At 41.9% G+C, this 12,248-nt stretch overlaps 2 protein-coding genes and 1 pseudogene across 3 annotated transcripts in view; all 3 read left to right on the forward strand.

Moving 5' to 3' along the window:
* LOC148131697 (uncharacterized) overlaps positions 1-10,890 on the forward strand; it is a 35,457-nt pseudogene extending 24,567 nt beyond the window's left edge. Inside the window, exon 2 of the transcript XR_015747048.1 lies at positions 9,039-10,890. The product of XR_015747048.1 is annotated as an uncharacterized LOC148131697 (transcript). The remainder of the gene's footprint in view (positions 1-9,038) is intronic.
* LOC148131694 (uncharacterized) overlaps positions 1-12,248 on the forward strand; it is a 140,687-nt gene that overhangs the window by 93,073 nt on the left and 35,366 nt on the right.
* The window catches only part of LOC113432001 (uncharacterized), a 48,678-nt gene continuing 41,992 nt past the window's right edge, over positions 5,563-12,248 (forward strand). Inside the window, exons 1-2 of the mRNA XM_087953356.1 lie at positions 5,563-5,653; positions 8,552-8,625. The gene's annotated coding sequence lies outside the window, so the exon portion shown is untranslated. The remainder of the gene's footprint in view (positions 5,654-8,551; positions 8,626-12,248) is intronic.

Raw genomic sequence — 12,248 nt, forward strand, 5'->3', positions numbered from 1 at the left:
TGATTTAAGAGTTGATAAGAGATTAAAATGTTAAAATGTTTAAAAACGATTGGCTTTAAAACTTAATAATAGGGGAGGTTTAGAATATTGTTTTAATTAAAGAGTTTAATAAGACTATGGTATTGATGTTATTATAAAATTTTTATTATAGTATCTTTTTTTAATATTTGGATTTATTGTCTAATTATGTACTTAATTATGTTGGATGTATTAGTTAGATAGAATGTACCAAGCAAAATCGGATTGGGTATTAGATATTATTTTAAAGATTAATTTGATTAACTTAGGGGGAGATAGAAAGGCATCATACTCTGATTAATGATTTCAGGAGAAACTTATTTTCTTTTTTTTTTTATAAGGAATGAGACAAAGGGATGATAAAAATGGACAAAAGATATAAATATAATGATTCAAATTAAGATGATTAATTAAGATAGAAGTAAGAAGTGTGAAATATGTGGGGAAGTTAATATAGAAGGCTTAGAATGGTAAATAAAATAAGTAATGATATGTAAGATGAGCATGAATATAATTGAAGTCCATGAAGAGAGAGACACCTGGGTCCAAGTTACTTTCCAAAAGATTTTTTTTATGTTTTGTGTGTTGTGTGTATATGTCTTTTTGGGGAGAATTAGTTAAAAATTGTAGAAATATAGATTGAGAATAATGGTAACTAAGTCAGAAAGAAACAGATGAAATAATAATAATGATATTGAATAAGAGTAAAGAGAAGTAAAGAGAATTGAATAAGAGGTTTTGGTATGTTGTATGGAAATGGTTTAAAACAGAATTATAATTTATCTGACTTGTTAAATTGACAATGAAAAAAGGTTTAAACATGTAATGAATAATGACAATTTGTGTGTTTTAAAAATTAATAAAACTTGTTTAAAAAAAAAAAAAGAAATAGTCATGGATGAAAACCGTAGCTGGCAAAGAACGGGGACACGTGGGTGGATGCATGTTGAGCATTGTTGTAAGCGAATTCTGCAACAGGCAGCACCTCTGCCTAATTGTCGGGTGTTGCTGAAACAGTGGAGGTACTGCTCTAAAATAGCATTCACTCTCTCTGTCCCCCCATCAGTTTAGGGGTGATGGGCGGACAACAGACACGCCTGAACCTGCAGTTCCACACAAGCATGCCGTAAATTGTACCCCCAGTCTGATACTATTCGGTCCAGTAGCCCATGCAGCCGGAATACATGGGAGATAAATAACTGAGCCATCATCCTGGCCATAGAAAGACCCACACATGGAATAAAGTGGGCCATTTTGGTCAGCATATCCCCCACCACCAAAATGGTTGTAGCACCCTTTGATGGTGGCAACTCAGTGATAAAGTCTAATGAGACTGCCCCCAGGGTCTTTCTGGTGTGGGTAATGGCCGCAAGAGACCAGGGGGTGCACCAGGAGCATATTTGGCTTGTCAACAGATCCCACAGGATGCCATATATCCTGACATGTCATGCTTAAGTCATGGCCACCAAAATGTCCTAGAGATGAGGTGCAGCATTTTGGAAACCCCAAATTGTCCTGCTGCCAGACTATCATGACATTGACATAGGATAAGGCCACGAAGAGAACCTCCAGGCACGTAAATGTGATCACGGAACTGCAACAGGTCCCCAATATATGCCCAAGGAGTCTCTTGTCTCCCATTCCCATCCAGTTCTCGACACCGAGCTGCCACAAATGGATCCTGCCACTGTGCCTCCTGAATCTTAATTCAAAGGTCCACAGGTTCCTTAGTGGCCGCAAACTACTCCAAACAGAATCACTGTCCAGGGCAAGATTTTGTCCTCCCTTTGGGCATACTTAGGCTTCCGGAAAAGTGCATCAGCACATTGATTCCACCCACTCGGAACATAGGTCACCCGGAAATCAAATCAGGCAAAAAACAACAACCATCTCACCTGATGCTGGTTCAATGTCCAGGCTGTACGTAGGGTTCCAAATTGCGATGATCTGTCTGAACCTCGATCTGGTGACGAGCCCCCTCCAGGTGGTGCTACCATGTCTCAAAAGTGACCTTAACAGCCAATAGCTCCTTGTACCATATTGTATAGTTGTGCTCCGGAGCCAGGATGGGCCAGGGTCTTCCTCTGACTGCCCAACCAGCCTCTGCCCTTACCCAGCTTCTTCCACAACCTCCAGAGCCACACTTCCACTCCCTGTCAGCTGTTCCTCCTCTCCTTTGGAGTCAGACTCCAACTGGGGCATGACACTAGGTGGATATGTCCTCATTGATGATCCTCACTCTGTCAGGGACCTTGGAGTACTCATATCAAATGACCCAAGTGCCAGAGGTCACTGTAACAGCATTGCCAAAAAGGCATTAAGAGTTGTAAATCTAATCTTACGAAGCTTCTCCTCCGGAAATATTGAATTGCTAACTAGAGCATACAAAATTTTTGCTAGACCAATACTCAAATACAGCTCATCAGTCTGGAATCCGCACTGTATAAGACATTAATACAATTGAGCAAGTCCAGAAGTATTTCACGAGAAGAGTACTACACTCCTCTGCTCGCAACAGAATCCATGATGGCGAACCTATGGCACACGTGCCACAGGTGACACGCAAAGCCATTCATGCCGGCACGCGAGCCACAGGCAAACTTACCTCACTGTGCATGTGTGTGCCTCATAGCTGATTTTCAGCTGGTTTGAGGCCATTTTTGGCCTCTGCAGGCTGAATAGGTCCATTTCATCACTTCCCGTTAATATCGGAAGTGACGAAACAGACCTATTCGGGCTGCAGAGGCTTTTTTCAAGTCTCCAGGAGGCCAAAAAAGGCCTAAAAGCAGCCGAAAATCAGCTGTGAGGTGCAGTTCAGGTAAGGGGGGCAGGGGGATTGCACCCGCATACGCAGGGGGCGTGGGCAACGTGCATTGCCTTCTGGGTACTGGTACACGAGTGCACAAGCACCAGCGCACACACAATGTTTGGCACAGGAACCCAAAAAGTTTAGCCACCACTGCCCTATATTACCAGGCTTGAGATTTTGGGCTTGGACAACCTTGAACTACTTCGCCTACAGTTGAACTTAAGCGTAGCACACAAAATTATCTGCTACAATGTCCTACCAGTCAATGACTACTTCAGCTTCAACCACAACAAGAGCACACAACAGATTCAAACTCAATGTAAACCGCTCCAAACTTGATTGCACAAAGTACAACTTTCAACACTGCCTGGAATGCACTACCTGATTCTGTTGTTACATCCTCTAACCCCCACTTCTTTAACCTCAAACTATCCACTATTGACCTCACCCCATTCCTAAGAGGTCTGTAAGGGGCGTGCATAAGTGCACCATCGTGCCTACTGTCCCGTCCTATTGTCCCCATTTATTCGCATCTATTTCCTGTATTCTTACTCATGTTTCTACTTATACCTATTATCTTGTAAGGGGTTGAGAAATAATATATATATATATAAATAAACTAAAAATGTAAGGGAAAAGCCCTGTCTGTGGACGTTTTCAATTTAAATTTCAGTTCTTTTACGGATTGTATAATCTATTCTGAAAAAGAAGCTCTCTCCTGTTTTTTACGAACAGCTTTGCAAAGAGAAGAAGAGGCTTCTGTGAAATAATTAGAGAAAAGATTCTCAGATCAAGGGACAGACCTGGGAGCTCTAATAACTGCCTTTGAGCATTTTGGGGAAGAGAGACTGGTGTGCAGAAGAGTCAGGTTGGTTGAGCTCCAGAGAGGCTTCAGTTGTTGGAATAAAATGTCCTTTGGACGGTTTTTGTTTATATTCTGTTGAGCCAATGCTGCTTCCCTCTAGTTATTCCGTTACAAACTTCCCTTTCCAATTTGCAGTTTTTCTTCATGGCTTTATAAGGCACAGAATTTCTCTGAGTCTCTCCACTTTCCCTTTGATAACTTCTCCTTTCTGTAAAGTTTTCTGTAAAGTATTTTAATATAATGTAAACCTTGGAGCACTTCAGAACTTATTAACTTCAACCTGGGGCATGGATGATGGTATTTTGACTGGGCTTTTTTAAAGGGTGGGGGGGAGATCAATTTTCCCCAAGTGCTTTGAAAGGATAAATCACTGTCTAGGTCAGGGATCCCCAACCCCTGGTCACTAAATGAAGTGGTGTAAATCAAAGACGACCCATATATAATTGGATATGAAAGGATGGATGGCCTCTCCTAGAGATTTCATGTAGATGTTAAACCACGTTGCTTACTGAGGGAAATCCGGGCAGTTCCAGCTGCAAGAATGCAGAGGGCAAAATAATATCTCCTATCTCTACATAAATGACCTCTGTGATCATCTCAAGAGCAACTGCGTTCTCTTCACTGATGATGTAAAGCTATTCAACCCCACAGATAATACTGCTACCCTTCAAAAAGACCTATCAGAATGGTCAAACAAATGGCAACTTCAAATATCAACAAATAAATGCTCTATCCTACATATTCGCAAAAAAAATCAGAAAATAAAATACAGGCTGAATAGTCAAGATCTTGTTGATGATCCAAACTCTGTCAAGGATCTTGGAGTACTCATCTCAAATGATCTAAGTGCTAGAGCCCACTGTAACTACATAGCCAAAAAGGCATTAAGAGTTGTTAACCTAATCTTACATAGCTTTTTCTCTGGTAATATTACACTAATAACTAGAGCATACAAAACATTTGCAAGACCAATACTCGAATACAGCTCATTTGTCTGGAACTCACATTACGTATCTGATATTAACACAGTTGAGAAAGTCCAGAAATATTTCACAAGAAGAGTTCTCCACTCCTCTACTCATTGCAGAATACCTTATGCCACCAGACTCGAAATTCTACACCTAGAAAACCTAGAACTACGCGCCTTCCGTCCGATCTAAGTATAGTATATAAAATCATACATTGCAATGTCCTACAAGTCAATGAATACTTTAGCTTCAACCATAACAATACAAGAGCAAACAATAGATACAAAAATCAAGGTTAATCACACCAAACTTGATTGCAGAAAATACGACTTCAGCAACAGAGTGGTCACTGTCTGGAATACTCTACCTGACTGTGGTTTTTTCCCCAAACCCCAAAAACTTTAACCTTAGACTGTCTACTATTGACCTCACCCCTTTCCTAAGAGGTCTGTAGGGGGTGTGCATAAGCGCACCAATGTGCCTAATGTCCCTGTCCTATTGTTTCTTTTATTTTTATTATATGTACCCATTTCATGTATTCATAACAATGTTTTTACTTATACCTATTATCTTGTAAGCAATTGACAAATAAAAATAAATAAAATAAAATAAATAAAATAAAAACTGGATGAGTTTGGAAGCAATGTGGGTGGGCACATCAAGGTTTTGTCCTATAATTCATTCTTTTATCAATGGGATGAAGCTGGCAATTGTTTAAGGGTGCACATAAAAACAAGACCTTCATCACCTTTTATGATACAGCACCTGCCGAATCTGGTGAAGGTAAGCAGGGGAAAGCATCACTCTTCCAGCTTCCCTCAGTTGCAAATGTAGTTTTGGGGAATTATCCCCACGATAGAGTATTAGATTGCTAGAGAGGATGTGGAGGAGGAGGAGGACAGAGGAAGTTCCTCTTCCGGCTCAGCCAGGGGAGGGTGATGGCGTTGGCGGAGCCTCTTGTGCTGCTTGGAGGGTCGAAGCGGCTCCTGGGAGGTGAGTGGAGGGCAGGTCGGAGGAGAAGCCGGGAGCAAGTCGGGCCCTTTGGGTTCCTCCACGGCCTGGAAGCAGCGAAGGCACAAGAATGAAACATGCGGGCTGCTGCTGATGCTGCAAAGTCTTTCTCTCCCCAAACGTTTTTATCCTTTTGCTGCATGATTTAAAACCGCAGCCCGAGAACGTAACGCGTGAATCCTTGTGGTTTTATTGAGATGTCGCTTTCCTGGCAAGCGAGGAATTTCAGGGGCAAAAGGGAGGTTTGCATAGGATTTGCTCACCCTTTAATCTGTTAGTGGCTTTAAAAAAAAGATTAAAGAAAATTGAGCCAATGCACTTCTGAGTCATTTTGCAGACAGAAATACACGTAATTGTTTACATAAATAAATTCTCAGGAGCGTATTTCCGTGTCAATAGGAACACACACTCATTCAGACAGTATTCAGACCCCCTTTAGCTTCTGTCGATTTTGTTGTGCTGCAGCCTGATTTTACACTTGTTGACATTCATTCTTTCCTCACTCCTGTCCATGACAAAGTGAAAACAGAATTTTAGAAATGTCTGTAAATTTATTAAAAACAAAAAAACCCTGGAAAACTACATTGGCATTTGTTGGAGCACCTTTGGCAGCAATTACAGCCTCATATGTCTTTTTAATTATGAGGGGATAAACTTTGTGCACCTGGATTGGGGGATTTTCTGCTGATCTTCCTTGCAAATCCTCTCAAGCTCAATCAGGTTGTCTGGCGAGTATCGGTGGAGAGCCATTTCAGGTTCCTCCAGAGATATTCAATAAGGTTCAGGTCAGAGCTCTGGCTGGGCCCCTCTAGGACATTCACAGTTATGTTGTCTTGGCTGTGTCCTTGTCATGTTGAGAAGTGGACCTTTGGCCCAGTCTGAGGTCCTGAGTGCTGAGGAACAGGTTTTCATTGAGGATATCCCTGTACTTTGCTCCATTCAGCTTTTCTTTAACCCTGACCAATCTCCCAGTCCCTGCGGCTGAGAAACAACCCCACAGTGTGATGCTGCCACCACCATGCTTTGCTGTTGGGATGTCATTGGGCAGGTGATGAGCAGTGCCTGGGTTTCTCCAGACATAACATTTAGAAATGACAGGTTCATTTCATCAGACCGGAAAATCTTGTTCCTCACAGAGTTCTTCAGGTGCTTTTTTGCAAACTCCAAGCAGGCTTCCATGTGTTGTGCACTGAGGAGAGGCTTCTGTCTAGTCACTCTGCCATAATGCCCAGAAGGGTGGAGGGCTGCAATGATGGTTGTCCTTCTGGAACTCTGTCACATCTACACACAGGATCTCTGAGGCTCAGTCAGAGTGACCATCTTAGGCCCTTCTACCCCAATTGCTCAGTTTGACCGGGCAACCAGCTCTTGGAAAAGTCCTGCTTGTGCCAAACATTTTCCATTGGAGAATTATGGAGGCCACTTGTCCCTTAGGAAACTTCAGTGCAGCAGAAATTTTACTGGAACCTTCCCCAGACCTGTGCCTTGCAATAATGTTGTCTCTGAATTCTGCAGGCAGTTCCTTTAACCTCATAGCTACTGTTCTGCTACAGTATGCATTGTCAGCTATGAGATCTTCTGTGGAGAGGTGCATTCCTTTCCAAATCATCTTCAATCAAGTTAATTTACCCCAGGTAGACTCCAATCAAGGTGTGGAACCATGCCAGCAACAATCAAGGAAAATGGGAAGCACCTGAACTAAATTTCAAGTGCTGTTGCAAAGGGTCTGAATATTTATGCCAATGTGATATTTTCCTTTTACTAAATTTTTACTAAATTTACAGGCTCTGTAGATTAAGGAGGGGGAAAATGGAAGTTAAACAACTGTAGAATCAAGCTGCAGCATAACAAAATTGACAACTGTAAAGGGGGCCTGAATACTTTCTGAATGCACTGTATTGAGAAAGATAAAAACATTTCGGGTTAAGTGAAAGGTTAAGGCTTGGGATGTCTTGGCCAAAATGCCTGCAGAGCATTTTGAGGAAGGGAGACTGATGTGCACAAGAGGCAGGTTGGTTGAGCTCCAAAGAGGCTTCAGTTGTTGGAATAAAATGCCCTGTGGAGAGTTTTTGTTTATATTCTATCGACCCAATCCTGCTTCCTCTAGTTATTCCATTACCATCTTCCCTTTCCAATTTTCAGGTTTTCTCAAAATTCTGTCTATTTAAGGCACAGAATTTCTCTGTGTCTTTCCACCTTCGCTTTCATAGCATTCCCTTTCTGTAAAGCCAACAAGCATGGTGTGTAAGTTGGCATTGTCATATGCTTAACAATTGGGCTGCTTACTAACACAGATGCTAGTCCCAATTGCAGTCAGTCAGTGAGCACTACTTCAATTAGGATGTCACCAGAGTGGTTGTGAAAAATATATTCTGCCCTTACTTGGAGCTGAGGATTTCCATGGGCAAAACTGTACATGAAATCTTGCAGAGGGTTTAGATATCATTTCATCAGGTAAAAACCCACGATCTCTACAATTAGCTCAGAAGGTTCAACTGGGATCATTTTGGGATAATTTTCAGGCTAAAACACATGCATTTTCCACAAACATACAGATAGGCAATGTATATCTGTATTTCTCTTTGTATGCATATATTTACATCTGTACAATGTATCCCCAGCATTTCCAGATATAGTTCATGATAAGGCTTTGCACTGCTAAGAATTTGTGAATCACCAAAGTGAAAAAGAGAATTTTATGACTGAATGCATATTTGAACCTGGACACAAATGTGTCAAATGAATCATATCTAATATAAGAGGTTATTCTTGATTGTGGCATGTTTGCTTATTTATTGCAATGTATATTTTTTTCCTCTTTTTCACCTCTACAACCATTTTATAAAGAATTAAAGTTACATTTTTCTTTGAATCTTACAGACAAAGAGGATGGCAATAAGAGCACTCTGGAAAATTGAGAATAACAAGCAACATTGGAAAAGAAAGCAAAGCAAGTGAGAACTCAAAATATTTTCCATTTCCTTCAGAAAACTACAAAATTCTTCTCCTTTCCCAGCAGTTGAGAGACAAGGAGGGAAAATTAAGAGGAGAAAAAGTAAAGTGAGAAACTCAAGAAAACGCTACATGAAAGATCAAGGGAGATTGTATTTCATTCAGAAAAAGAGGGGTATCTCTGAAAGTCAGCAGGGAGAAAAAGGTCTATTGGATAGCGACATAGGGCAGACTGTGGTGGAGGCCTGGCCCTGTGAGGAGGAAAACAGGTGGAAATAAAGCACCAGTAAACAAATGATTACACACATATATGACCTCAAGAATATCCCCAACCTGGTGACACATCAGAAGACTCACACCAGAGAGAAATCATATGAGTGCCCTGACTGGCAAAAGTTTCAATCAGAATATCCACCTGGTTGTATACCAGAGGACTCACACAGGAGAGAAACCATATGAGTGCCCAAAGTGTGGGAATCGTTTCAGTAGGAATTCCCATCTGATGACACATCACAGAACACACACAGTACAAAAGCTATTACTGTCCAGATTGAGGCAAAAGTTTTAGTAAGAATTCTGACCTAATGAGAAACGAGAGGACTCATTCCCAGGACAAACTGTATGAATGTCCTGCGTGTAGGAAAAATTTCAGTCGGAATTCCAGCCTCGTTACACACCAGAGGACTCACACAGGAGCGAAACTGTATGAATGTCCAGAATGTGGGAAATGTTTCAGTCAGAATTCCAACTTGGTGACACACCAGAGGACTCACACAGGAGAGAAACTGTATGAGTGTTCAGAATGTGAGAAATGCTTCAGTTATATTTATAGTCTGATAAAACACCAGAAGACTCACACAAGAGACAAACCGTATGAGTGTCCAGTGTGTGGGAAAAGTTTCAGTCATAATTTCAAACTTGTTGAACACCAGAGGACTCACACAGGAGACAAACCGTATGAATGTCCAGATTGTGGGAAATGTTTCAGTTGGAATTTCCAGCTGGTGATACACCAGAGGACTCACACAGGAGAGAAACCGTATAAGTGTCCAGATTGTGGGAAAAGTTTCAGTCAGAATTCCAGCCTTGTGCAACACCAGAAGACTCACACAGGAGAGAAACCTTTTGAATGTCCAGAGTGTGGGAAATGTTTCAGTCAGAATTCCAGCCTTGTGCAACACCAGAAGACTCACACAGGAGAGAAACCTTTTGAATGTCTAGAGTGTGGGAAAAGTTTCAGTGATAATTCCAACCTTGTGAAACACCAGAGGACTCACACAGGAGACAAGCCATATGAATGTCCAGAATGTGGGAAATGTTTCAGTCAGAATTCCAACCTCATGATGCACCAAAGTATTCACACAGGAGAAAAACCGTATGAATGTCCAGATTGTGGGAAATGTTTCAGTCAGAATTCCAACCTTGTGAAACACCAGAGGACACACACAGGAGACAAACCATATGAGTGTTCAAATTGTGCGAAAAGTTTCAGTCAGAATTCCAGCCTTGTGCAACACCAGAAGACTCACACAGGAGAGAAACCTTTTGAATGTCCAGAGTGTGGGAAAAGGTTCAGTGATAATTCCAACCTTGTGAAACACCAGAGGACTCACACAGGAGACAAGCCATATGAATGTCCAGAATGTGGGAAATGTTTCAGTCAGAATTCCCAGCTGGTGACCCACCAGAGGATTCATACAGGAGACAAACCGTATGAGTGTCCAGAATGTGGGAAAAGTTTCAGTCAGAATTCCAACCTTGTGAAACACCAGAGGATTCACACAGGAGACAAACCGTATGAGTGTCCAGAGTGTGGGAAACGTTTCAGTGATAATTCCAATCTTGTGAAACACCAGAGGACTCACTCAGGACAGAAAACATATGAGTGCCCAAACTGTGGGAAAAGTTTCAGTAGGAATTCCCACCTGATGACACACCAGAGAACTCACATGGTACAAACTGTATGAGTGTCCAGAGTGTGGCAGATGTTTCAGTCAGAATTCCGGACTAATGACACACCAGAGGGCTCATTCCCAGGACAAATGGTACAAATGTCCAGATTGTGGGAAAAGTTTCAGTCAGAATTCCAGCTCAGTGACATGTCAGAGGACTCACAGCCATGATAAAGGCTAATTACATGTGTATGGTGATCTGCAGAACCTTCTGGATATTTCTTTTTGCAGAAATGTGGAATTCTTCAAAAAGGCTTTCGGGTGGTCTTTTTTTATATTGATTATGGAATTCCCACAATTGGAATTTTTATCTTCTATCTTGGTGCCCTCCATATTTTGAGTGCCAGAATTTCCCAACCACCATACATGTAGTCGTTGAGATACCAGTGTAACGGGGCCTATCAATTACGCTTTTATGTTGCAATCACAGTTAAACGGGACTGCTTTGCTTCATTACCCCCACCCCCTCTCTGCCTAGTAAAGCTATTCAATGAATGTATAAGTTATTAAGCGGAACACCTCAGGGTTGGAGGCATAGACAAGGCCCAGGCTTGCATTCCCAAGGCTTCCTCTACCTCAACGCTTTGATCACCCCAGTCCTTTTTCTTTTCCATGGAGTCTCCGCTGGCTTCTTTCTCCCCCCGTTGCAAGGTCCCCACAGACTTTTCCCCACTCCCACTAGGTTCCTGCAGTCCTTAGACCTCACTCCCACCCCAGCAGGCTTCACAGTCTCCTCTTCCTTACCTTTTGAAGATCACTGAACCTCATTTTGGGGAAAAGGGCAGGACATGCGGCCCTGGGCCGCATGACTGAGTTGTGGAAGCAACCGTCATTTTCATTGTTCCTGGAATTCATCCCTGGGCCATGCAGCGGATTTGTGGAAGCAACTGCCATTTTGCCACCTGCCTGTGGGCCAACATAAGTTCTATTTCTGGCTCATTGACCTTCAGGAAAGGGACAAACTACTCCATTTTGCTATCTTAACACTGTGCAGACTGCCTTAAGGGATTGTGGGCACATTGAAAATGATGACTGCTTCCAGGAGATCTTCAAAATGGAAGTGTGCGATGGGTGACGGATATGCTGGGAGTTAGTCCAAAGCTCCGTGAAAAAAAGCAGTGTAAAATTTCACATATAGAGGCTGTTCTGCCTTGCAGATGAACCCAATGGAGAAGAGCTGTAGGAATATTGAGTTGAAGAGAAAAGTGATTGTGCTTTTGATTACAGCATCTCCAGGCTTATTAGCAACTTCTGCTGGAAACTCATTTTTTTTGGAGGTGCCTGCTTGTTTTCCTTTGATGGCTGCAGGGTGACATCAGCACCTTAATGCCGATGTATTTGTTGCATCCTCCTTGGTGGTGGTGATTTGAGAAAAAAATAAAATGGAAAATGTTTCATTTTTAAAAATGTGTTGTGTAAGAACTCTCGATAGCTTTCGACAAGGAAAAAATGGGTGTTGTCAGCATTGCTATGAAAATTAGGGCAAGGCAAGATGCTCAGAGTTGCTTCAAACTATGAGATGTGCAGTCAATAAGTTTACTAATAAAATTATATGATGATGGGTTGAAGGACCTAGATATGTCTAGGCCAGGGGTCTGCAACCTTAAACACTCAAAGAGCCATTTGGACCCATTTCCCACAGAAAACACTACAAAACCTGGGTGGGCGTGGCT

This window comes from Notechis scutatus, chromosome 2, assembly GCF_049901735.1.
Source record: "Notechis scutatus isolate UNSWTSFEM ecotype Mainland chromosome 2, rNotScu1.2, whole genome shotgun sequence".
NCBI lineage: Eukaryota > Metazoa > Chordata > Lepidosauria > Squamata > Elapidae > Notechis > Notechis scutatus.